Consider the following 26,091-nt stretch of genomic DNA (forward strand, 5'->3'; position numbering starts at 1 on the left):
GTTCTTCACCCAGACCTCCCACCCAGTCAGTGCTACACATTTCATATCACTTGCACAGGATAATTAGCAGCTGTAAAAATACTCAAGTTGGCAAACGTACTTACATAAGTGACTTTTAAAATAGCAAATTACACCCCTAGACCACACCTTTATGATGTGCATATATGTGGGCATGAAACTTATATAAAATATGGAATACGCGAGTAGAGGCTGCATACGTGCGCACATGCTAATTTTTATGTGCGTGAGGTTCTGAAACTTCACCATTAAGTGACTTGACTAAAACAATTGCTAATACTGCTACTGTGGAGGGCACTTTTCAAAGTAATTTATGTGAATAAATAGCAATTTCAGCTGGGTAAAGTGACCTGTTTGAAACTGCCCTCCCTCGATCCAACAGAAGCGCACGCGGTGCTCCAGAACATGCGCACTTGTAGCCATGTTTGAGGGCGGCGTTCCCACGGGATGTGTTTCATGGGGGATCCGGAAACATTGGGCGTAGATTGCAGTTTGTTTGTTTATCCAAATTATGCTGAAGCCTTTGCATGGCTAGCTCAAGGTGAGTTACAGTCAGGTGCACAGTTGGGGTGTGCATTATCTTCCAAAACAAATTCCACCCGCACAAAAGACAGGCGCAAAAGTCCGTGGGTGCTTTACACCCAAGCCAGTTTTCAGAGGAAAGGTATGCATGCACTTTCCTTTTGAAATTTGGTCAAAGTCTGAAGGTAGAAAGAACCCTTGGACTTTGCTCCCAAGTGAGCAGTTTGCAAATTGCTTCATAAATCTGAATTTTCCAAAGTACTTTAGTATCAAAGTCTCAGTACAATCTATGGCCTGGATTTATCAAAATGCGATAAGTATTGCATGCGATAGTAAAAGGGGTGTGTTTTATGCTAATATACAGTTTATTGCAATTTGTGCTAATTACCTATGCGAAGAGCTAAGTTAGCGCAAATTGCAATAACATTTTTGGACTTTGCGATAAGTGCCATACCTGTTGTATTTCCTGCATTCAACCACTGGGGGGGGAGGAGGGAGGGAGAGAGAGAGAGAGAGAGAGAGAGAGAGACTAGCCACAATGTCCTCTCCCTAGATAGATATTTGTATCCCTATGGGAGGCCCACCTAGTAACTCGAGGTGAGGTTTAGGTATTAGTGTAGGGGGTTAGGGGCCACTTTGACATTCAACGTGAGACGTACGAACAGAACAGTGGTCTCTTGTGAAGATTTGATGACCTACAGTGTAGTTAAGCCTGTGCAATAGCATTTCACAGACTGGCAAACCCAGCCCACTCCTCCTCTTTTTCAAACTTGCGTCGCACCATACGATGTGGTGCTATCACATGCGATAAGCCCTTAATGCATGCAAAAACGCCTTAGCGCATTTTGATAAATGACCACGTATGTATGCATCTGTCTATCTATAATAGGCTGGGAGGACTGATGATGTCTGTTTTACACCAGCAAACATAAGGGGGAGCTCTCTGGTTTGCAATGCATGCACTTTGCAAACAGGTTGCTGCTCTGGAAATCATAGCTGCGGGGCTGGAGGCAGGGTTGGTGCGTCCTATTAGGCAAACTAGGCGGTCGCCTAGGGCACCAACCATTAGGGGGCAGCAAAGAGCAGCCATGTGGGGCCATGGGTGGAGTCTATACTACTTGCAGCCAAGAAGAGTAGAGACTTTGCAGGCTGTGAGCGGAGCCCATCCTGCTCTCGGCCCAGAGAAGCACAGAATCGGCTGGCCTCGAGCAGTGCCCACCCTGCTCGTGGCCGAGAAAAGCAAACACTCGGCAGGCCAAGAGCGGCGACTCAGTGAATGAGGTCAGGACTTGGGGGGGGGGGGGGGCGCAAGGCAGAAGGTTCGCCTAGGGCACCTTACACCTTGCTCTGGCCCCGGTTGGAGGGAGATAATGGGACAGGCGGGACTGCCAGGAAGAAAATGCCTGCAGATTTACAAGTAGGAAGAGACCCTGAGGCAGAGAACTGGGGGTCTAGCAGGAGATGGGGGAGGGGTTGGGGAGAGGGTGCAGGGTGCCAGTTGACCCAGAGGGAGTATAGCAAGTGCTGGGTTCAGGCTGGACAAGGAGCGTGCTAGGGCTGGATTGCAAACTGGTTTTCCGATGGTTTTAAACAATATCTCCAAAGCCATTCCATGCTCATATTGTAGAGCAGGGTTCTAGTAGCCATATTGGTTGTAGAGAAAACTGGTTCCATGGTCACTGTAACACCAAGAAGCTTTTTAATCTTTTAAAAGTCCAACAAAATAAAGACTGCAGTTCATGAGCTTTTAAGACCACCCGGCTCTCTTCTCCATGTGTCTGCGTGACTCGCATTGTGAAATGCTTGTTAAGAGGAGGCTCCACCGAAACATTTTTCAGTCATGTCCTTCCTAGAATAAAGCATGGCCTCTGCACACAGACAAAACATAGGGAGAACATGTTAGGCTCATGCCTGCCTTCAGTCAAAAACCAAGTATGTGAAATCCCTCTGCGAGCAGTACCTGAGTGGAGCGTAGATTTACCTGACATGTTCCTGAGCAGGATCCTGACCACAGATATAATACAAAGGTCTGAAAAAAAAAAAAAATCCTCCAGGCACTTCACTAATATATTAACCTTAAACGGGTCAACTGTTTATAGCAGAAATTTTGAAAAAAAAGGAAAGATTAAGGTTTGGAATAATTTTTTTTTTTTTAAACAAAACACCTTTTATAATTTGAGTTCAGGTGTATGGGTACAATTTTGAACCATAGTCATACTTTTCTTCCCCTGACCTAAATGCCTCCAGGAAGTCTTGGCTGGATGTGGTTAAAAGCACTCATGTTGCGATATGACGACGTCTACTTTTAGTGTTTCGCCACCCCGAAGCAGCCGGGTGGCGAAACACGGACTGTGTTGGGGGTATCGTATTTAAAGTTTTTGCTCTGAATTCAGGAGTTGCCGCAATAAAATGATATACATGAAACTTTAAAATTTCTCCAGGATCTCACGTTGTTTCTTGCACTTAGTGTTGACGTCTACTTTTAGCCATATTGAAAGCCTAGTTTTCAGACATGCTGAGTAAGATGCTTTTCACCCAGATGAACTGCGCTGAAAATTGCCATCAGTCTATCCAAATAGCCAAGTGGTATCACAACTGGAGGGAGCGTCATGCATGATGTGGCCCAGTCTACCTGCTTAAATGAAGAAATCATTTTCAGATAAGAGCAGCGAGAATAAAAGATGGTAGTGATAGTGTTTTCCCCTAAGGTAGGAAGGGAATTAAATGTGGTGACTACAAACTTTCCCATATTTTACAGCTGTGCTACACTCAGCTGTTTGAAATGGTTTGCTTGGGATTTTCCTTTTATGAGATAAACCACAGAGTCTTTATGATCCTGGTAATTAAATCATGCAGCTCAGATTTTGCTAGAGCACTTCAGCGTTGCACAATGATTTCTGGATTCTTATTTTTTATTTTGAAGCCCAGCCTGCTTCCAAACAAAATAATCTGATCTTCTCTGTGCACTTCTCCTCCATCGTGAGCTCCTCGCTTTACACCTGGCTGCACCGTAGGCCTGGGCTAACCTTCCCACATCAATTCATCATACTCCCTTCTCTGGCCCTATTAAAGTCCTGCCTAGTAACCCAAGATTTAAATCATAAAACCTGGTTTTTCTAGATCTTAGCTTTCTTGACTGTAACCATTTTCTGAAACTTCTCTGTTTTTCTCCTTTGGGTCTTCACAAAATTGTAAGTTTCATGGAACAGGGACTCCCTCTTAAGTGTGCCTGTACAGAACCGTGTCCATCTATTGGTACTACAGAAGTGATAAGTCCTAGTAGTAATCCAATTTTTTTTTTCATTTTGTGTATACATCATTCACAGACTCTCAGTCTAGCAGATCTCTTCTTTTATCTTTACACACAGTTGCTTATGTCTAATCCTTATCTCGTACATAAAATGGAGAAACATTCTAATATGCAATTCATCAAACTGAACAATGGCCAGAAATCAACTCAGAGGCCAAATATGTCAGTAGGCTGCAAGGCGGGCCCTTCATCCCGAGGTCACCACTTCAAATATTTGTAGATCAATTAGGGACTGAGAGTCATTACCATTTGAAAGCCATTTACAGGGAGCCTTTGGAATTCTCTTCCTCAGGAAGGTAGGGTGATTGGGTGCCCAAAACTGTTTAAATCTACACTGCTAACATACTTTTTTTACAAATTTTAATTTTGACTATATCTTTTATTACAATATTTTATTGTTTCTATTTAAATTTCAACTCTTGGTGAAATCATGTTTTATGACACAGATTTTATATTATTTATGAGTAATACAATTTGAGTTGATTACTTAGTGATGTTTTATCTGTTTTTAAAAGTTTATGTTAGATTGTGTATGTTGAACTGTGAGCCACTTCGGGCTAATGCATTAGCAACCTATAAATGTGAACAAATTTGGTGACCCATGAAAATAAGCTGGTGGTCTCAGTCCATTCCCTGAAGAGAGGTGTCCATAAGCACCCAAACACATCACTATGGGGGTCATTTTTTAAGGCTTATCGCGTGCGATAAGCGTCTATCGCACGCGAAAAGTCCTTTTTCACGTGCAATAGCTTGCTAGGGGCGGAGTCAGGGCAGAGTCGGGGTGGCGAGAGGAGGAGTCGGGGTGGCGAGGTGGCGGACTCCGCGATGTCTTCGCTGGCAGCAATAAGGTTGGTAACCTTATCGTCGCCAATAGTAGTGGTGCTATTGGGTGCGAAAGCCAGCAGCAATAACACCGGGTGGTGCGATGGCTGCCAGCTTTCACAGGCTCGCCCCCCCCTTCACCCACCTGCCCCCTGTTTTCGCTGTATTCACCATTCTGCAATAGAATGGTGAATCCAGGCCTATATTTGGTACTAATCTGATGTGCTTGTGACCATTTCAGCAGAGAGTCCCTAGCTGAATGAAAGTGAAGCTGAATTACCCTCAAACTTGTAGAGATGGTCCCTCCAAAACCTGGTTGAGATATCTTGGTAGGATAAAGAGGGGAATGCACTAACATAGTAAATGATGGCAGATAAAGAAAAAAACTGCTCATCCAGCCTGCCCAGTTGAGATTCATCTACTTTGGGTAGATGTGCATATAGTATGCAGCCCAACACCAACTCGCCACTCTCCTATATCTCTCAACTCTTTTGCCACCAGGGTACTCTACATCTGTCCCATGCATACCCAAAATGTTTTACAGTGTTGGCCTCTTCCACCTCCACTGGAAGGCCATTTCAGGCTTTGCCATCACCTTTGCTTCTTGCAAGGTCAGTTTTACTAAAGGAATTTTGACACAGGCACAAAGAGGAAGAAAGATGAAGATGAATTACAGTTTCCATGGAAGAGTGGCTAGACCTATGGACTCCTGGGGTCCAGTCTCAGCTGAAACAATGACTGTGCTTTGCTTTCTAGGCAAATCTGTTTACCATTCTACTATTATATTGCTCAGGGTCAAATGCGTAGGGAGACATAAATTACAGACTTGTAAGAGCTCACACTTGCAATATCTTCTTTAAAGGTATATAGAAGCATCACCCCCTCACTCTCTACTTTGCTAAATGTAGATAAATTATGGAAAAATACATCGTTTTGTGAGACTAAGTGGATATGCCAGAGTAATAAATTAGAATTCAGTCCACTACTGGAAAATCTGGCACAAGCTAATCATTTAATTTAAATGTAAAGATAATAAAACTGTGTTTGATTATAATGCAATTAATTTTTATAGCAGTAATAAATGTAAATTAAATGCAAAAATAAGTCATGTAATGTAAATGTTAATAAAACTGCAATTACCAGGATTTTTATTGAATCAAATTTGTTATCCGTACTTTTATAGAAAGTTGAAGGTGATAGTATGAATTTTGATAGAGTCTATTCATCCCCAGTGCCTATAATTTGCATAATGCTCTGGTACATTTTGCTTGAGTGCCATAAGACTAATGTGCTTTAAACATAAAATTATCATTGGGCTGAAAATTGCAGGGTCTTTTTGTAGAAGCAATAAAACATAACGTGTTTGTGGTCGCAGAAGTCTATTAAAAAGGCATAAAAATGTTATACATCGTCTTCAAACTAAAGGATTGTAACTTTTATATCCTTGACTTTCTGAAAGTTGAAGGCATGAGAAAAAATTATAATCTACACTAATGTAGTCCCTTCAAGAAAAGATTTGGGATTTTTTGGCGGCAGAATAGCTACTCTTTGGGATCTGCTAGGTACATATGACTGGGATTGGTGCTGTCGTGGACCAGATGCCTGGCTCAATGGGCATCTAGTCTGATGTAGCATGACACAATTTATCACATTGCATTTTAGAAGGCAGTTCCATTCCACTAAAAGCTTGAGTTTTGGTAGCTGTATTGGTAATGGAGAAAGCCAGCTTCTTGCTAGGTTGGGATACCGTGTTAGTTTGGGTACTAGTGCTTTGGAGACTCTTCAGATGAGGATGTAAATGTTGACTAATGGCTGGGGTTTCCCTTCCCACCCCCTTCAACCAGGCTTCCTGAACTCCTCTCCCACAGTATTTCCTTAACCCAAGTTGGCCTGAAGAGCAAAGCCAGGCTTGGGAATCAAGCCTAGATTTCCTGCATGGCAGTTCACAGCATTACTGAATCACCTGGCTAGGCTATAATATCGACAGATGGAGCTGCAACATTTTATTCCAGGAGTACCAGAGGCTTTTCTTTTTGATTGTGGTTTCCCTAAACTGAATGTCATGGCTGTCCAGTGTTGTTTGTGTATATTTAACACAGAGGCATTTAGTATTAGAGTATATAATTCTCCTGAGACAGAAAGGTGGCGTGATATTTTACAGTAATCATACATGGTGTGATAAATTTGGGAATGTGTTATTCAGCCTCACTGTAACCATTTTGACTGTAACTAATGGTGGAGTGCTATAAACTCTATGAATGCCTTTGCCTTGCATACAAACAGGGAGAAATGTCGAATGATTCTGGCCAAATATATTTAACAGTCACATGACCTCCTTGGGCAGCACTAACTAGCTCTACATTTATAACAAGCTCTGCAGTGTTTTTCAGCATTTAAACACCGATATGGTACTAAGCATTGTATAAAGAAGGGATGTGCATTTATTTGAAATGAAATGAGAAATTTTAATGAAATTTCACATTTCATTTCATTTCGTTTTTAAAACAAAACAAAAGAAAAACAAACAAAATGTACTTTTTCCATTGTTTCGTTTTAAAAATGAGTCTTGCTGCCACAAAAAAAAAAAAAAGATCTCCCAGGATCTTCATTAATTTTAAATCTTCATGGGGAAGGAACAATCCCAGAGCCACTATTGCAAGCGGTGCCTGCAGATCAAGGCCAGCGCCATCTTGTGAGGAAGAAATGAAAAATGGTGCAGGCTTCAACTATCAATGTCATTTACAATACCAAACAAAACAAAATGAAGACACCATCTAGATGAGAAAGTCCAGGGACAGCTGGGAAGGATTTGAGAGAAGCCCAGCTGTTTGTTTTTTTTGTGTGTGTGTTGGCCCCCAAATGTTTTGTTTTATTTTGTTTCCATTTTTTTAGTTTTTTTTAAATCATTTCAAATAAATGAAATAAAACAAAACAATAAAACAAAAAAAAAAAACCAATGCAGCAAAAACAAAAAAATTAAAGTTCCAGCCAACATTCAGAAAACTGTCTTGCAGAGACAGTAGAAAAGGAGGACTTGCTTTAAAAACATTTTCCTCTAAGTTTATTCTTCTGAAGAGAATGCAACTCTTTAGGATGATATAAATTTATCAAGTCATTTATAATTTTCCTTTGATCTACAAGACCAGCACTAATTGTTCCAGGTAAATGAGTGATATACAGGGAAAGTATTTTTCTGTATATAGTTAACATTTGACTATTTAAATGATGACTATGTTAAGCTGTAGCAACTTGTATAGTTATAAATTCATTAGCCCTCACCTGAACTGTACATCTTTTGTAGTTCTCTTTTCTTATTTTAGTACACTGTCGCTCCGTCTTACTAACATGTTGGCAATTTCTATGGCATTATTTGCAGCCACAGCTCGAGGTAGATTGTAAGCTCTTTTGAGCAGGGATGTCCTATTGTATGTTTGTACAGTGCTGGGTATTTCGTGTAGCGCTATAGAAATGATAAGTAGAAGTAATATTATTGATTGACCAAGAAGACATTGTAGTCGGAGAGAGTTGCTCTCCACACTTAACACCGTGACTGTGTTTGAAAGAGCACTGACATTACTTAGTAATTGGTAAATTTTTCAAGGACCGCACGTGCGCCCATAAACACGCGAGCAAAATACACCTTATTTTATAAAGTACGCTAGTAGCATTTAAAAATACTGTTGTTGTGCATACTTCTCTACAGTCTTTACGTGTAGTCCTTATAAGCAATTAAAAGTCTAACAAGAGGAGTTGATTTGTACATACAATTCTTTAATGATGTCAATTTTACTATGAATACCTTTGAATGTGTCTGTAACACCCCGCCTAACCCTAAACCACCTCCTGAAAACCCACCCTGATTCAAAGTGCCCCTTTACAGTACAGAGTATCAGACTGACCCCCATATAGAGGTTCTCTCTCTCTCTTTCTCTCTCTCTCCAGTAGCAAAGTTACACAGGTAACCTATGCACATTGCCTTTGCAAAATTTGTGGTTACATGTGTTATGGATTAACGGTTTTAGTGGAGCCTTGGGCCGGCCTGCAGGAGACTGGGGAGAGGTGGACTATAGTCTCAGTGTACAAGCAGGCCGGGAGGCGGATATCAGGCAGGATGCGAACGATGATCTTCACCCTGGAAGCCGGTGCTCCCCCGGGAGGAGCCCGTAGGAGCCCAGCCGCTGGGACTTAGGTGATCGGTGGTGAGACTTCACCCTGGAAGCCGGTGCTCCCCCAGGAGGAGCCCATAGGAGCCCGGCCGCTGGGACTTAGGCGAGTACTGTAGCTGGATCAGGAACAAGCAGGCTTGGGAACTGGAACCAGGCAGGAACTGGAGCAAGACACGGGTACTGGAACCAGGCTGGAACGTAAGCGAAGTCTGAAGCAGGAACCAGGCTGGAACGTAAGCAAGTCTGACGCAGGAACCAGGCTGGAACGTAAGCAAGTCTGAAGCAGGAACCAGGCTGGAATGGAGCAACTACCGGCAAGTAGTAACAACTCCGGGGCATGGAGCAACTGGGAAACGCAAGGTAACCCCGTTGCAAGGCAAAGACTGAGGGTCCGCGGCCGGCTTACATAGGCCACGGCGTCTGATGTCAGGAAGCGGGCGGAGCTTTGAATGGCGGGAACAGGCCTACAAAGGCGTCCTTCTTGCGCACGCGTGCGCCTAGGGACAGGGCGTCCACCGAAGATCTCCCACCGGCATCGCCCCCGCAGGGACGCCGCCACACAGGCTGCAAACTCCGCCAGCTGAACCGGGAGCGGGACCAGGAACATGGAGGTAAGGGCCTGGTCGTGGCACACGCGACCGGGACCGTAACAACATGCATGTCTTGGCCCTGCTCTCTTTCCGCCTCCTTACTCTGGACGCGTGTATATACATGTACGTGCATCCTTCCTGACTTCTTAAAATTTGCGTTGCTTGTGCGCGGCTCACATACGCGTGTATGTGGCAAGTTTTGCGCAAGCAACACTTTTAAAATCCACCACTAAGAGAACCAATTTAAAGTGTCTTCATTGTTTGAAATCAATGGGGTAGATTTTAAAAATTTGCGCGATCGCGTACTTTTGTTCGCGCACCAGGTGCGAACAAAAGTACGCTGGATTTTATAAGATACGTGTGCAGCCGCGCGTATCTTATAAAATCCGGGGTCGGCACGCGCAAGGGGGTGCACATTTGTGCAACCTGCGCGCGCCGAGCCCAGCGCGCGCTGCCTGTTCCCTCCAAGGCCGCTCCGATTTCGGAGCGGCCTCGGAGGGAACTTTCCTTCGCCCTCCCCCCACCTTCCCCTCCCTTCCCCTACCTAACCCACTCCCCCGGCCCTATCTAACCCCCCTTTACCTTTGTTGGCAGATTTACGCCTGCTAAAAGCAGATGTAAATCTGCGCGCGCCAGCGGGCTGCTGGCGCGCCATCACCCGACCCGGGGGCTGGTCCGGAGGCCTCGACCACGCCCCCAGGCCGGCGCCACGCCCTGGAAATGCCACAGCATTTCGGAAACACCCCCAACACGCCCCCTCCCCGCCCCTTTTACGAAGCCCTGGGACTTACGCGCGTCCCGGGGCTCTGCGTGCGCCGGCGGCCTATGCAAAATAGGCGCGCATAAATCCGGCCGGATTTACGTGCGCAGGGCATTTAAAATCCGCCCCAATGGATAGAAAAAGTCTCCAATAATTGAGATCATTTCTTGAAGAGATGTTGAGATCTTCATAGCAGTCAACCTGGAATGTGTTCTGTAAGCAGTTCTGACAACACTGAAATTGAAAGAACATTGGTGGAACCGTCTACATTTCAATTTTTTGGAGCGTGTAAGAATCTGGTTCTATTAAAATTGACTGTGGCTATTTATATTTATAAGTTCATTTGCATTGAGATATAGAGGACTTGATCTTTATTTCTTTGCCTCGGAGACATTCCAATCTAAACATATGCTGCTTCTGGTACTTTTAATTGAATTTTTTTATGACATTTTTTTTTTTTAAATTCTGTAAATGTTTTTGAAGAATTTGAAATTGTATTGACCTGTCTGTAATTAATGCAATTAATAAATGTATTTATTTATTTATTTATTTATTTATTTAGAGTTTTTCTATACCGGCATTCATGATACAATCACATCATGCTGGTTTACAAAATAACAGGGGGAGTGATAACTTTGAACCTTGAACAAGTGAAGAGAGTCAATAAAGTTACAGTAAAAACAAGGCTGTTCAACTGGTGGAAGAAGAAACAAAGCTATAGTAACTTAACAGACAGAGGTATAATTATTTACAGTGTACTGAAGTGTCTTTCTACGGTTGATGCTAAGAATCATTTAGGGTCTGGAAAGGCTTGTTTAAACAACCAAGTCTTAAGCCTTTTTCTAAATGTTAGAAGGTATGGTTCTTGTCTCAGATCAGGGGGAATGGAGTTCCATATCGAAGGTCCCGCTGAGATTAATGAGATGTAATTTCCTGCTTTCGCAGATCTTTGCTAAATTTGTATCCCATTTAAAAAAAAAAAAAAAAAATTTCCCCTGAGGAAACTTTAATAAGTGAAACATGTTGGGAATAATTAGGAGTGACTATTTTGTGAATGTTAGGCCCTTGTGGTTATGAATGCATGATGATGGTTGCATGATATCTGTGAATGTGTGGTGTGTTTTATGATATTTTATTGTTAATATGTGATGACTTATGTAATTGGTGGGTACATCAGTTTGGGAATAAATATTTATTAAATGTGGATTTACGTTTTTACTATATCATTTATTTCCGCGTGAGATTATGCCATCAAACAGGTGCTGTACATGTTCACCTTTAGTGCATATACCAGAACAAAGGTCAGACCACCCTGGGTTAGGACTCAGAAACTAGAACCTCTCGTTACCAGATGGTGCTAGATTGGTAAAACATGTACTTGTTCTGGTCACACCATTTCAATGATCAATTTGTACTTATAATGCCAGCGATTTAAAAGTGCAAGCAGTCTCTGGTTATCCTGCAAATACGCCATGGGTTATTATCACACCGTGGGGGGATGGCAGGGTTTTAGGGAACTCAATGGAGCTGATCACAACACAGGGCAAAACGGATGTTAGAACTTAAGAAGGCAATCTTCAAAGCCGTATTCCTGGGTAAATAGGTATTTATTTACCCAGGCAAAAAGGCCATCCTCAAATGTGACTAAAAGTACATGCATGGTCCAAAATATGTGTTCTTTGATCCCCGTTACAAAGGAACATGTCTTTTAGGTACAATGCAATACTATATGCAAATATTCAAAGGGAAAGTAACAGTGTGATTTTCCTTTGGAAATTTGGATAAAGTACACTCATTCTTTGTTTTGTTTGCCAACGAATGACTGTCAAAGTTTTGGGTGCTATAAACCTGCAACCTACAGGTCCTATTTTCAAGCTGAGCGTCCAAACCCTGTTGAAAATTTGACATGCAGAAAGACAGTCAACCTGTCAGCTGCATGCTACATCCTAAAACTGACTGATGTGCACAAATGTTCTGTACACTGAGACAAACCTTTCACAATTAATTTTAACTCACGTTAACGGGTAGATTTTAAAAGGGCCATGCACATGCCCATCTCGCCACAAAAATATGTGCTGTTTTATAACCTATGTATGTATTTTATAACCTACTTATGTAGGTTATAAAATACTCTTCACACATGCATGTCTGCAGCTTTATACATGTCACTTTGCTACAGCTCCTCATTAAGTGCAGGAATCTAGCGAACATCAGGGAGAGAGAGACTCTCTTTATAAGAATCAGTCTGATACCCTATATATGGACCATTGTAAGGGAGCACTTTGAATCAGGTGGGTTTTCGGAAAGTAGGCCGGGGTGAGGGGGGTGTTAAAGACACATTCAGAGGTATCCATTGTAAAATTCACATCATTAAAGAATTTTAAACCTTATAAGTGATAAAAAGCAGTTGATTTGTACAATGCAGCTAGCAGAGACTTCAGTGTACAAATCAACTCCTCTTGTTAGAATTTTCATAACTTATAAGGCCAAATATTCTTTAATGATGTCAATTTTACAATGGATACCTCTGAATATGTCTGTAACACCACCCTCCAAACCCCAGCCCTTCTCCCAAAAACTCACCCCGAATCAAAGTGCCCCCTTACAATGGTCCAAATATAGAGACTCAGACTGCGGTAAACCTTAAGACCAACGCGTGGGCGCATATGTATGTGCATTTGATGGCATGCACAGATGGACGCAGCAATTTCATAACATACACGCATGTGTTATAAAATCGGCTATATGCGCGTACACGTGCACACGATTTTATACTGACGAATGCGCATAAGTGGGGGGAATTTTTGTAGCTATGCACACCGACACAATAACCCTTTTTACCAGTTTGCTCCCAGTTCGTCCCAGTAAAGGAGAGGACTTCCTAATAGGGATGTGAATCGTTTTTCAACGATTAAAATTATCGTCCGATAATGTTAATATCGTCTTAAATCATTATAGAACACAATACAATAGAAATTCTAACGATTTATCGTTAAAAATCGTTAAATCGTGTTAGTGCGCACTAACGGGAGTTAGTGCGCACTAACAGAAAATGATACAAATTGACACTTTCCAGGTCAGTAAAGGTCAGTTAGGAATGAATATGTGTTCCTATTGGCTGGCTGCCCTCTTATCTATTGATGTTAACCAGGTTCCCACTGAGGTGATGGTTGGGGGGATGGGAAATGGAAATGGAAACTCAGGAACACTAACAGAAAATGATACAAATTATTGACACTTTCCAGGTCAGTAAAGGTCAGCTAGGAATGAATATGTATTCCTATTGGCTGGCTGCCCTCTTATCTATTGATATTACCAAGGTTCCAACTGAGGTGATGGTTGGGGGGATGGGAATGGAAACTGTTGGTAGTTGACAAAAAAAGTAATGTGATCAGTCAATATGACTAGAACCTGTGCCCTATTCCTGATACCAGGGGTGTTGTGATCTTCCTGCACTCAGTGCCCTATCCCTGATACCAGTCTGAGACAGCTCCCTCCCTGCATTACTAGTGAGAGGCTGGCTTCACAGACAGGGGGAGCTGCCTGACCCTCACTCCTGACTTCCCCCATGTCCCAGCCAGTGAATGGTGTGTGGGTGAGGGGGGGGGGGGGGGGAGGATGGTGAAGTCTGAGACAGCTCCCTCCCTGCATTACTAGTGAGAGGCTGGCTTCACAGACAGGGGGGGGAGCTGCCTGACCCTCACTCCTGACTTCCCCCATGTCCCAGCTAGTGAATGGTGTGTGGGTGAGGGGGGGGGGAGGATGGTGAAGTCTGAGACAGCTCCCTCCCTGCATTACTAGTGAGAGGCTGGCTTCACAGACAGGGGGGAGCTGCCTGACCCCTCACTCCTCCAGGGTATTGTGATCTTCCTGCACACAGTGCCCTATCCCTGATACCAGGGGTGTTGTGATCTTCCTGCATGCAGTGCCCTATCCCTATTAATACCAGGAGTGTTGTGATCTTCCTGCACGCAGTGCCCTATCCCTAATACCAGGGGTGTTGTGATCTTCCTGCACACAGTGCCCTATTCCTGATACCGGGAGTGTTGTGATCTTCCTGCACGCAGTGCCCTATCCCTGATACCGGGATGTGTGCAAGAAGATCACAACACCCCCGGTATCAGGAATAGGGCACTGTGTGCAGGAAGATCACAACACCCCTGGTATTAGGGATAGGGCACTGTGTGCAGGAAGATCACAACACTCCTGGTATTAATAGGGATAGGGCACTGTGTACATGAAGATCACAACACCCCTGGTGCCAGGGTTAGGGCACTGTGTGCAAGAAGATCACAACACTCCTGGTATTAATAGGGATAGGGCACTGTGTGCAGGAAGATCACAACACCCCTGGTGTCAGGGTTAGGGCACTGTGTGCAGGAAGATCACAACACTCCTGGTATTAATAGGGATAGGGCACTGTGTGCAGGAAGATCACAACACCCCTGGTGCCAGGGTTAGGGCACTGTGTGCAGGAAGATCACAACACTCCTGGTATTAATAGGGATAGGGCACTGTGTGCAGGAAGATCACAATACCCCTGGTATCAGGGTTAGGGCACAAGTTCTAGTCACATTGACTGATCACATTACTTGTTTTGTCAAGCTACCAACTGTTTCCATTTCCCATCCCCCATATACTGTCAGTGGGAACCTTGGTAACATGAATAAATAAGAGGGCAGCCAATAGGAATACATATTCATACCTAAACTGACCTTAACTGACCTGAAAAGTGTCAAATTGTATCATTTTCAGTTAGTGCGCACTAACTCCCAGTTAGTGCGCACTAATCAGAAAAAACAATTTTTAACGATTTTTTAACTAAAAAATCGTGCCTAACACGATTTTCTTGCCCTGCCACACGATTTCTATCGTTAAGACGATATGGAAAACGATTCACATCCCTACTTCCTAATCCCCCTAGCTAACTTGTCTCCCTTTTACCCTATTAGCCCCGACCCTTAAAACCCCGCTGACTAGCCTAGTTTTTTGTTTGGTTTTTTTTACATGACTTACACGCTGTCCATAGTAGGAATAAAGTTACGTGGTAGGGGACCCTGGTATGCGCTTGTGTACGTAAATACTCACGCACAGACTTCATGGTATAGACTCGGCCTGCTCATGCCCCGCCTATGTCCTGCCACTTTTTTGAACTTTTTATTTTGTACGTGTACCAGGAGATACGCACGGACTCTCACAGTTTTTAAAATCCGCGTGGCATGCACCGGGCTGAGTCATGCACATATCTCCTACTTTTGGCATTCGTAGCGCTTTTAAAATCCGCCAGATTTTTAACTAACACAAAATCCCACAAAAAAAGACACTAAAAAAAAAAATCTATATAGCTAACTTATCATAACTTAATAGTAATAATGCCAAGGAGTCAAACAACAACCTTACCTATAAAAAAGCAGCCCTGTAAATATTTCACTGGGTCCCAGAATATCAAAACACCACCTACTGAGGAAAGGAAACTTTGCAGAATCTCTCACCTTGGTTACATGCATAGAGCTGAGACAGATTCTCACCAAATAGAGAATAAAGGATCACAAATTAGGACCAGCAATACGCAGAGAAAAACTGAAATGGAAACCCCCAAGATGCCAGACTCTGTCTACAGTGTAACAATGGAAAAAACAGAATCACCATTCTTCATAAAACAAGAAAATCAAGAAAAATAAAGCATCAATTATAATAGTAAAACCATATTAATAAAGGAATAAATAGTTCAAAACTACTGATGAATAAAATAACATCTATTAATTAAAGTCATATACATTTTTTAAAATTTCCTAAGCACCAATAAAATATTTCAAAACAATAGACACATCAAATAACATCCAATAATTAAAACTAATAAGGATTTAAAAGAGCCACTGCTGTCCATACATGGGAACTCTTGATTCCAGTTACCCTGAAATTGTTGAGGATTAGGGGACTAGGAGTGGCACACAAACTTTATCCTCTCTCTCTCTCATACACACTCACATGTACATTCTCTTTCATAGATACACTGTCACTTACACACACACATATATAGTACATACCTATAACTTCTCTCTCTCACAGACACACACACACTCTCATACACAGGCTCTAAGACCCTCCCTCCCCTCCACTACCTTGCACACACAAGCTCTTACTCCCCCAGATTCCCTCATAGACACACATGCTCTCAGTCTCACTGGCTACCTCACATACACACACACACACACACACACACACACACACACTCATTCTCACTGTCTCCCTCTCCAACACACACACATATGCACTCTCTCACTGACTGACTCCCTCCCTCACACACACACACATATACATGCACTCACTTTCACTGGCTCCCTCACATACAGACACATACACACACTCACTCTCAATGGCTTTCTCACATACACACACACACACACACACACAGGCATGCTCCCATTCTTCTCATACTGCTCTCCCCCCAACCCCCATGCAGGCATCCATTCATTCTCACACATACAAATACACACATAGACCCCCAGGCAGGCACCCACTTATTCTCTTACACACACATACAGGCACCCATTCATTCTCACAAACACTCACAGACCACCAGGTAGGCATCCATTCACTCACACACACACATACACACACACACACACACACACACACACATCCAGGAAGCACCCATTGATTCTCATACACACAGAGACCCCCAGACAGGCACTCATTCATTCTCACAGACACATAGACATCCCTCCACCATGCAGCTGTCGGTGGACCTCATCCAACTGGAGGCTGAGATGAGAAGTGAGCCCTTCCTGTCATCTGTGCAGACCCCATGATATAAAAAATGTACAGAGCTAGCACTTCCTCCATGTTGATCTCATGCATTGTGAGATCAGCATAGAGAAAGTGCCACTTTCACGAGTTTTAATACCACGTGGCCTGCAAAGACTATGGAAAGGGCTCACTTCTCAGCTCAGCCACTGGACGGGATGGGGTCCACCTCTGGCCGCATGGGCTTCCCTATGTCGGCCATCAGTGCTCCCCTATGGCCCTGCACCCAGAGGCATTGACACCCCCACCCCATACCCCATGCTCCACCCTTTTTACTCCACTATTCCCACACCTTAATTCAAACAGCTGAAGAAAGCAACAGGATGCCTGCCTTCAGTTTCAATCTCTGCTCCTGCTCCTGCCTCTCCCCTGCCAAACAATCTGCAGGCAACAGGAAGGGGAGTGAAGCTGAGGCTAAAGCAGATGAAAGTGGCACTCTGCTCCCTAATCCAGCCTCTCTCCTCTGCTTCCTTTTGTTCTCCCCTCTTTCTAATGTCCTGAATGGAATAGGAGGGGAGGGGTGATGTTGGAATGGAATGAGAAAGTAATCAGAATGTTTGATCCTTCAAAGATATCTTAAATCAAACTAAAGATGATTTTGATATAATTCCTGGATGGAGGGATGTCCCTTTAGAAGAATTTTGTCTTTATACAAAGGGTTTTGCACCTGTATGTGGTCATACACCAGCTACACCAGCTACAAAGACGTGGATGTGTTTTGTGGAAGTCTGCAACTGCTGATGTCCCACAGCTGGAAGAGAGGGCATTAGTTTAAATTTCCGAGACGCCTTGATGATGGGCACTATCCTCTTTTTGTGTCTGTTACCATGTGCCCAATATATGTGGCACATATTTTTTCTGTGTAATTAACAGCATGACAAGCTACTGATGCTGAGGCCCTAACGCGAAATGATAAATGACCCTCTTAGCCAGATATACCTGATATTTGGCTAAGTTAGCTGGATAATGGGACCCCTCCCCAGAATGCCCTCAAAATTCTCCTTTTATATCCGGCTAAATTATAGCTGGATAACAACATATCTGGCTATAATTTTGTTGGTGTTTGAGGTACTTGTGGGTGGATCCTTGGGCCGGTGGCAGATGACCACGCCCCTGGGGGAAGATTCCGAGAGGGACTACCAGTCAGGCTCAGAGTACAGAGACAGACACACACTAGTTCTTTTATTAAACAGTATATTGAACCACCAGAGGTGGCAGTAGTGAGCTGGAATGCCCAGCTGGGCTGTAGTCCCTCAGATACTGGAACAGCAATCCCTGGATAACTGAGCTGTAGAGAAACTGAATATAGTGAGCAGGCAGGGTATGCAGAGCTCAGGAACAGAACCTTGATGGTAACACTCACACAATAGTCTCTACAAGTAGTCCAGGTGTTGGAATGAGTTAGGTCCTCGAGGAGCGAGTACCTGGTTCCAGGGAAAGCTCTGAGAGAGAGAGAGTAATTCACTGGTGTAGTAGGCAGCGATGACTTCCAGGCAGAATAAGTATTCAGCAAACAGTCCGGGAACATGGGCCCTCGAGGAGCGAGTACTGGTTCCTGACTGACCTAAAAAACAAAGAGAGAGCGAGGCCCCCAAGGAGCGGGTACCCCTGGTAAGTCCGAGGAGGCAGAGTAGCTTGGAGAGAACCCTTGTATGAATCCAACCCTTGCTAACTCGATTAGTTAGCAAATACAGAGACCTTATATATCTGGAATAGATGACGTCATCTCAGGGGGACGTCCCTGAGGTTTGCGCCACTGTTGGTACATTAGTCGGGGCTGCGCATGCTCCCCTAGGCTCCTGTGAATCATGGTGGATAGCAGTGTCGAGCCGCTCCGGGGATGCCGGAGGAAGACGGCCGAAGGACACCGTGGCAGCCAACCTTCCACTTGAGCAAGAGGGAGTCGCCAAGGATGTAAGGAGGGCGGAGTGGAGACGTCGAGCAGCGATGGTCGCAACAAATTTAGCCAGATAAGAGGCTCAATATGCCATTTAAGGCATTTAGACAGATAACGTGTGAATTATTCACCTATATGGCTTTTAAATATCTATCCCTAAGTGTTTCCATAAGCAATTGAAAGCATTTTTATTTAATTAAGCTTTTAAGAACAAATAATTTGTGTTTTATATGCGTCTGTATGTTTAATTGATATTATTATGATTCATGTTTGTTTATTTATTTAGAATCTTTTCTATATCGTCTTTTAGCTAGATGCTGTCACAACGGTTAACAATAAGGCACATAACTTCATGTTGCATAAAATATTATATCAACTAAACAGGTGCCATCAAAATACTGTAACATAGTTTCATAATAAATTTTAATTGGTGGGTGTGATAAGTCATGTCCAACTCTATCTTTATTAGCTATGAGATAAATTTATACTTAAATCTAGTCCTTTGTTGTTGAAAGAAAAATAAAATACACACACTTGAGAAAGAAAGTGTGTGTGTGGGAGTTCTACTGACCGCATCCTACATTTCCCTGGATTCTACTCTCCATTCTCTTAGATCAATATTTTGTAATTTGCGGTTTATAAAATTTTTAAATATATAAATCAAATTTGCCACCCAATTTCTGCAAAAACTTGAAAAATCTGCTACAGGAAACCAGGGGTTATGTATTCATTGTTTATTATGTACTCTACTGATTGTAAATTTTATGCATTGGGCGTTTATTCTGTTTGAATGTTATGTCATATTGTATGTATTGTTTTGTCTATTTGTAGTTATGTTTTTCACGTTATTTTTTATATGTTAGAATTGTAACCTGTCTTGGGCACTGTTAGGAAAGATGGGATAGAATAACATTAAATAAAGAACAACATTGCAACTTATTATCTGGTAGTTACAACACAGACTATTAATCAAAGGGTGCAGATATGGTAAATTGAAGAAAATCTGTCCATGAAAACAAATTGTTAATCAGGGTACCAGCTGTACTCATGGAGTATAATGAGCAAATCAGATGGGCATTTAAAAAGTCTATTTACACTGGATTTAAAAAGAAGTGAAGTGTGAATACCAAAAAAGGCTATTTTGTTAAACAATTGACTTAAAGTTGCATGAAATCAGAGACCATTGTATAACGCCAGCAGACCTGAGCTAACACAAAAATATCCAAGTCTAGTAGAATGGATAGTAAGGAAATCAATGGGAGAGAGACGGCAAAAGTTACCAACATGATCTGAATTGCTTCTAAGAATGATTGAGTTGGGTTTTTAGGTTTTAGAACAAAATAAAGTGAAAAAACAAAGCAATCAGATCAGTTGCTTTGCAAAATAGCATAGTTCACTCCCCCTACCCAACCTCCCTCCCCCAAGGTTTAATTTCCCAATAATTCTGAAAAACTATCTACATAAAAATTAATGAAAGCAAATATTTTCTGCACAAAATGATGTGGGCCTTTTCCCCTGAATCTTAACTTTAGTGCTTTTCAGATAAAAATTCCACAGAGGTCCATATTAAAGAAAGCCAGGGAATGGGAAAGTTATCTGGGTAAAGGTACTTGGATAACTTTATTTGGATATTGTTGCACCAGAAGGTGGACCCTTGGCCTAGTGCGGGATTGGTAGGCTCCCAGAGAGCGCCTGCCACCAGGAGGCGGAGCACAAGAGGAGACAGAGACTAGCTGGAGCTTCGCCACTAGCAACCCTAAGTACCCCCGGGTTGAGCCCTTGGGTACCCGGGCCGCCTGGTCCTGGGTGGGCCTCGCAGGATCTCCTTGATAAGAAGTTCAGGGGTGTGCCCACCAAGATCAAGGGTGCGTGGTCGATACTTAGGCTGGAAGTCCTAGGTACTACCTGGGGAGATGAGGAGATAGAAGGATGCTGGAACAGAAGGACGCTGGAACAGAAGGACGCTGGAACAGAAGGACCCTGGAACAGAAGGACGATGGAACAGAAGGACGCTGGAACAGAAGGACCCTGGAACAGAAGGACGCTGGAACAGAAGGACGCTGGAACAGAAGGACCCTGGAACAGAAGGACGATGGAACAGAAGGACGCTGGAACAGAAGGACCCTGGAACAGAAGGACGATGGAACAGAAGGACGCTGGAACAGAAGGACGCTGGAACAGAAGGACGATGGAACAGAAGGACGCTGGAACAGAAGGACCCTGGAACAGAAGGACGATGGAACAGAAGGACGCTGGAACAGAAGGACCCTGGAACAGAAGGACGATGGAACAGAAGGACGCTGGAACAGAAGGACCCTGGAACAGAAGGACGATGGAACAGAAGGACGCTGGAACAGAAGGACCCTGGAACAGAAGGACGATGGAACAGAAGGACGCTGGAACAGAAGGACGCTGGAACAGAAGGACCCTGGAACAGAAGGACGATGGAACAGAAGGATGCTGGAACAGAAGGATGCTGGAACAGAAGGACCCTGGAACAGAAGGACCCTGGAACAGAAGGACGCTGGAACAGAAGGACCCTGGAACAGAAGGACGCTGGAACAGAAGGATGCTGGAACAGAAGGACGCTGGAACAGAAGGACGCTGGAACAGAAGGATGCTGGAACAGAAGGACGCTGGAACAGAAGGACCCTGGAACAGAAGGACGATGGAACAGAAGGATGCTGGAACAGAAGGATGCTGGAACAGAAGGACCCTGGAACAGAAGGACCCTGGAACAGAAGGACGATGGAACAGAAGGACGCTGGAACAGAAGGACCCTGGAACAGAAGGACGATGGAACAGAAGGACGCTGGAACAGAAGGACCCTGGAACAGAAGGACGATGGAACAGAAGGACGATGGAACAGAAGGATGCTGGAACAGAAGGATGCTGGAACAGAAGGACCCTGGAACAGAAGGACCCTGGAACGGAAGGACGCTGGAACAGAAGGATGCTGGAACAGAAGGATGCTGGAACAGAAGGACCCTGGAACAGAAGGACGATGGAACAGAAGGACGCTGGAACAGAAGGATGCTGGAACAGAAGGACCCTGGAACAGAAGGACGATGGAACAGAAGGACGCTGGAACAGAAGGACGCTGGAACAGAAGGATGCTGGAACAGAAGGACGCTGGAACAGAAGGACCCTGGAACGGAAGGATGCTGGAACTGGACTGGAACGAGACCAGAATAGGACTGGAACGAGACTGGAACAAAGGCTGGAATGAAACTGGAACACAGACTGGAACGCAGAGGCAAACTAGAAATCACAAGGATCGACCCGATTGCCAAGGCAAGGAAGTCAGGGCAGGAGCTTCCTGATATAGGTCCCTCAGTCAGGGCGCGCCGCAGAGCTGGAACCCGCCCCTGGCCTACAAGGGGCCGGGTGGTCCGCACCTGCGCGCCTAGGGGCGGGGCCGATGCCACGGAGGACGCCGAGCCCCGCCGTGAAGCCTGGCTGGAGGATGAAGGCCCGGCGACCCCCGGAGGAGCTGGAGAGGTGAGCAGGCCCGTGCGTGGGCCCGGCACGGGCCGCGCAACAGATATTCAGCGTAATGTAATTGGATTTAAGTTTCACCTTGGTCCATATTCAGCCGCTGAGCAGTTACAGAAATTAGCCCGATAAACACTTATCCAGCTAACTTAACCGGGATAGTCAGCGGTGCGGCAAAGATAGGTATATCTGGCTAACTTTAGACCTGCTTGCAGCATGGCCAGGGTTAGCCGGTTAGATTAACTGCCTAACTCCAAACCTCCCCGGAACTCCTACCACCCGCCCCGGGAAAGCCCCTAACATAAATGGCTAAATTCCTACCAGATAAATATGTACCCCACTAAATATGCCCAGCAGGGAGGATAACTGAAACATGCTTGCATGCGCCTATATATACACGTGCATATGGGCAAGCAAAGATTTACTCTTACATTTTATAACAATATTATATACAGGTTATAAAATACATGTAAATGCAACCAGCAACATACATGAGCATGTCCAGTCAATACATGAATACATATTGCACTTATCCGGATAAGTTCCAGTTTATTCAGCCTAGATGTTTTGTATGGATGTAAGGTGTCTCATCAAGATGTAATAAATAATAGGCGAAGCTAAGTAGCATTTAATAACATGAAGATGGTTTTATTTGAACTTATGCATAATTGCCACAATCTGACCTTTTCCTGGGTAGCATGTACACTATGTCCCTGCGTAGAAGGGCTGTAGGCAGTGAAAGCCTGTGCCAATCCACTAGGGAGGTGTATTTGTTGCTAACGAATGCCAAAAATGCAAACCATTGAGGCCATTTTCAGTTTGTTGTGAATGGAACAACCCAAAAAGACCTGAAAAATTTGGGGTATTTTCATATTTGTGGCATTTATTTTAAAAAATGGGTCGCCAGTGTCCATGGCAGGGCCTTCCCGGACTAAAAAACTGCCCAGGCCTGGCACCAAGCCCTAGGCCCAAACCAGGACCACAACTGAGGCCTAAGTCACACCAGTCGAAGATGCTGAAGTGATCTCACTTTGCTGCTGTCCTCCAGGCAGACCAAAGTGCTGGAATCTGGGCAGGAGTGACTGCGGTAACATCTGGAACATCTGTTAATTCTTTGCCCATTACTTATAGTTAGACAATAAAGAATACACCTCACACAGTAAATGACAGCAGAGTTCTCGCTTTTGCTATTCAACACAGCCTTCTCACTACAGGACCTTCTATACATAATAACTGTGCTAGGGTGGAGGAGTTAGACAGAAAAATAAAATTAGAAAAACTAGCAATTGCTAAGTCTAGGTGCTTAAGAAGCAGTGCAACAAAAGGAGAGGCATGCACTCAATCTATCTCCAGGGCAGCTTTAAACTACCCTCTGACATCTTCCGTAATTAATGGCTGGTGTTCAAAAAAGAGGAATACTTGTCACAGAAACCTCTGTATCATCTCCATTTATCATTTTAAATCAGATCAAAAATATTACTGAAACTGAAATCAATGCTTCTAATCTTGGGCAATTGATTTCTGTGTAATATGGAAAAGTTTGTTGTTCTTTCTATTCACAGGGCATAGCCAATAAAAAATAGCAAGTGCCTTGTGCCCTGCTACAGTGAAAATCTATCTGGAAGACTAATTATGTACTCCTATATCTTAAAGCCAAATGAACTCACTCTGCTAAAAACAACATTGGATAAAATGTCTATTCAAGACATTTAATTGCATGCAAGCACTTCTATTTTTGCAGAGGAAGATTGTCAAGAATCAGGCATGTACATTGACTGCAGTACAGTCTAATGGCTCACTCCCTTTCAATGGCAGCAGAGGATACTTAAATTCAAGTATTGATACCAGTCCCCCCAAAATAGAAACATAGCACTCAGTAAGCACCAATGCAGTTTGAATTAAGACAAACCATACCAGGGGCAACCCTGGATTTGTCAATAGGCACCCTTTATGCCTGTGCCTAGTGCAGCAAACATTAAGGGGCAGCAGGCTGGCTAAGAGTTGCTGCCTTCCAGCTCTGTTGAATCTCATTCAGCAGAGAACAGCCCTCTGTTACCTTGTAACAGGCTCTTATAGGAAGGGAGAAGGGTAAAAGCACCAAATGTGCCTAGAAGTGGCAAAATCCTACATACCAGGGAATAATTTTCAATGGGCCGCATTATAGTCAAAGTAGGAGGGCTATGTTAGCCATCATACAGTGCACCAGTTCTCAAAAGGAAACGACCCATGTGCAACCAAAGCATGGATGTTAAAAATGTCCACAAGCTGCTGATTGTGCGTATGGCCAAGCAGAAGAAGAGCCTGTGTACTTTTAGAAATCCCATGTGCACAATACTGCTTTCCTTTCTGGCCAAAACACACTCACAGGAACGCTTGCACCTGTGCTATAGCAGTAGTGCATGTGTTATAGCAGCAGCACCTGCGTTTAGCTGCATTGGAAGAGAGCGGTTTTCTGGTTAGTGCTTCTGAAATTTGCCCTGAAAAGAATAAGAGCCAGGTTTGAGCTTCAGGGCAAACAAGAGCAAAGAGATTGCAAGTCAGTTTGCTTGCACAGGTTTGAAACCAGGCATCTTTCCTCAAGTATTTAATTTCCTGCATTTTTTTGCAAGGGACAATTTTCACAGGAAAAAAAAGTATTCAAGCAGAGAGCACTGTGGGACATTTGTCCCTAAGTGCCACATTTTGAGACGTGGGATTTGTTTATGTCGATGCTTTTGCTTGCAGGTTTTCTTCTAGGGCAATTGTTTCTTTGTCTTCCAGAAATTGCAGGAAATTAAATACTTGGGTAAAGTTATGCCTTATTCTGAACTTTGTGCAAGCAGCCTAACTTGTAGGGGTTTTTTTTTTTTGGTTTTTTTTAAATATCTTTTTTCCTTACATCTGCTCAAAACTTAAATCTGGCCCCAAGAGAATGTAAACCTTCGTGTGGGCTGAGCAGGCCCAAATATTTCAAAAGATCTTATTTCTTCACAAAGTGAGTTAACATGAAACACACTTAGGGTCAGCTTTAACCCACATGGATGCTGTGAAGTGTATACTTTTATCCTGCAAGTAGAAAGGGCATATCATGTGAGCCCGCTGACACAACAGTTATTTAAAACAAAACAAGCACAGCGGTTGGGTAGCGATGACAGACAATGCCTGAAGAAGGAATCCTCAAACTTGCATCTTTTAGGATGCGTTAGCTTTGAAGAAGTATCCTGGATTAGCACCAGTGGCTTTCCTCAGATTCCTCTGCACTTACTGGTAAATATACAATCCTGCATGATGGTTTATTTTACCTTTCACTAACCCAAAACCTATTTTTCCCTTTGTTTTCTAAATCCGGGAGATGAAGGGGCATCCCATCCCAGTTTTACTCTGTGGTTAGTGCAGTTAGTGTAGCTGGGTTCAAAAAAGGTTTGGATAAGTTCTTGGAGGGAAGTCCATTAAAGGATATTAGTCAAGTTTACTTAGGGAATAGCCACTGCTATTAATTGCATCAGTAGCATGGGATCTTCTTAGTGTTTGGGTAATTGCCAGGTTCTTGTGGCCAGGTTTTGGCCTCTGTTGGAAACAGGATGCTGGACTTGATGGACCCTTGGTCTGACCCAGCATGGCAAGTTCTTATGTTCTTATGTGCTTTCTGTTGTCCCTCTCCGCTCTGATGCTAACCAGCCTGAGCCTTTTCTTTTCGTTTTTGTTGAGGTGCTGGGGTCAGGTTC

The sequence above is a fragment of the Rhinatrema bivittatum genome, chromosome 8, assembly GCF_901001135.1.
Source record: "Rhinatrema bivittatum chromosome 8, aRhiBiv1.1, whole genome shotgun sequence".
Lineage (NCBI taxonomy): Eukaryota > Metazoa > Chordata > Amphibia > Gymnophiona > Rhinatrematidae > Rhinatrema > Rhinatrema bivittatum.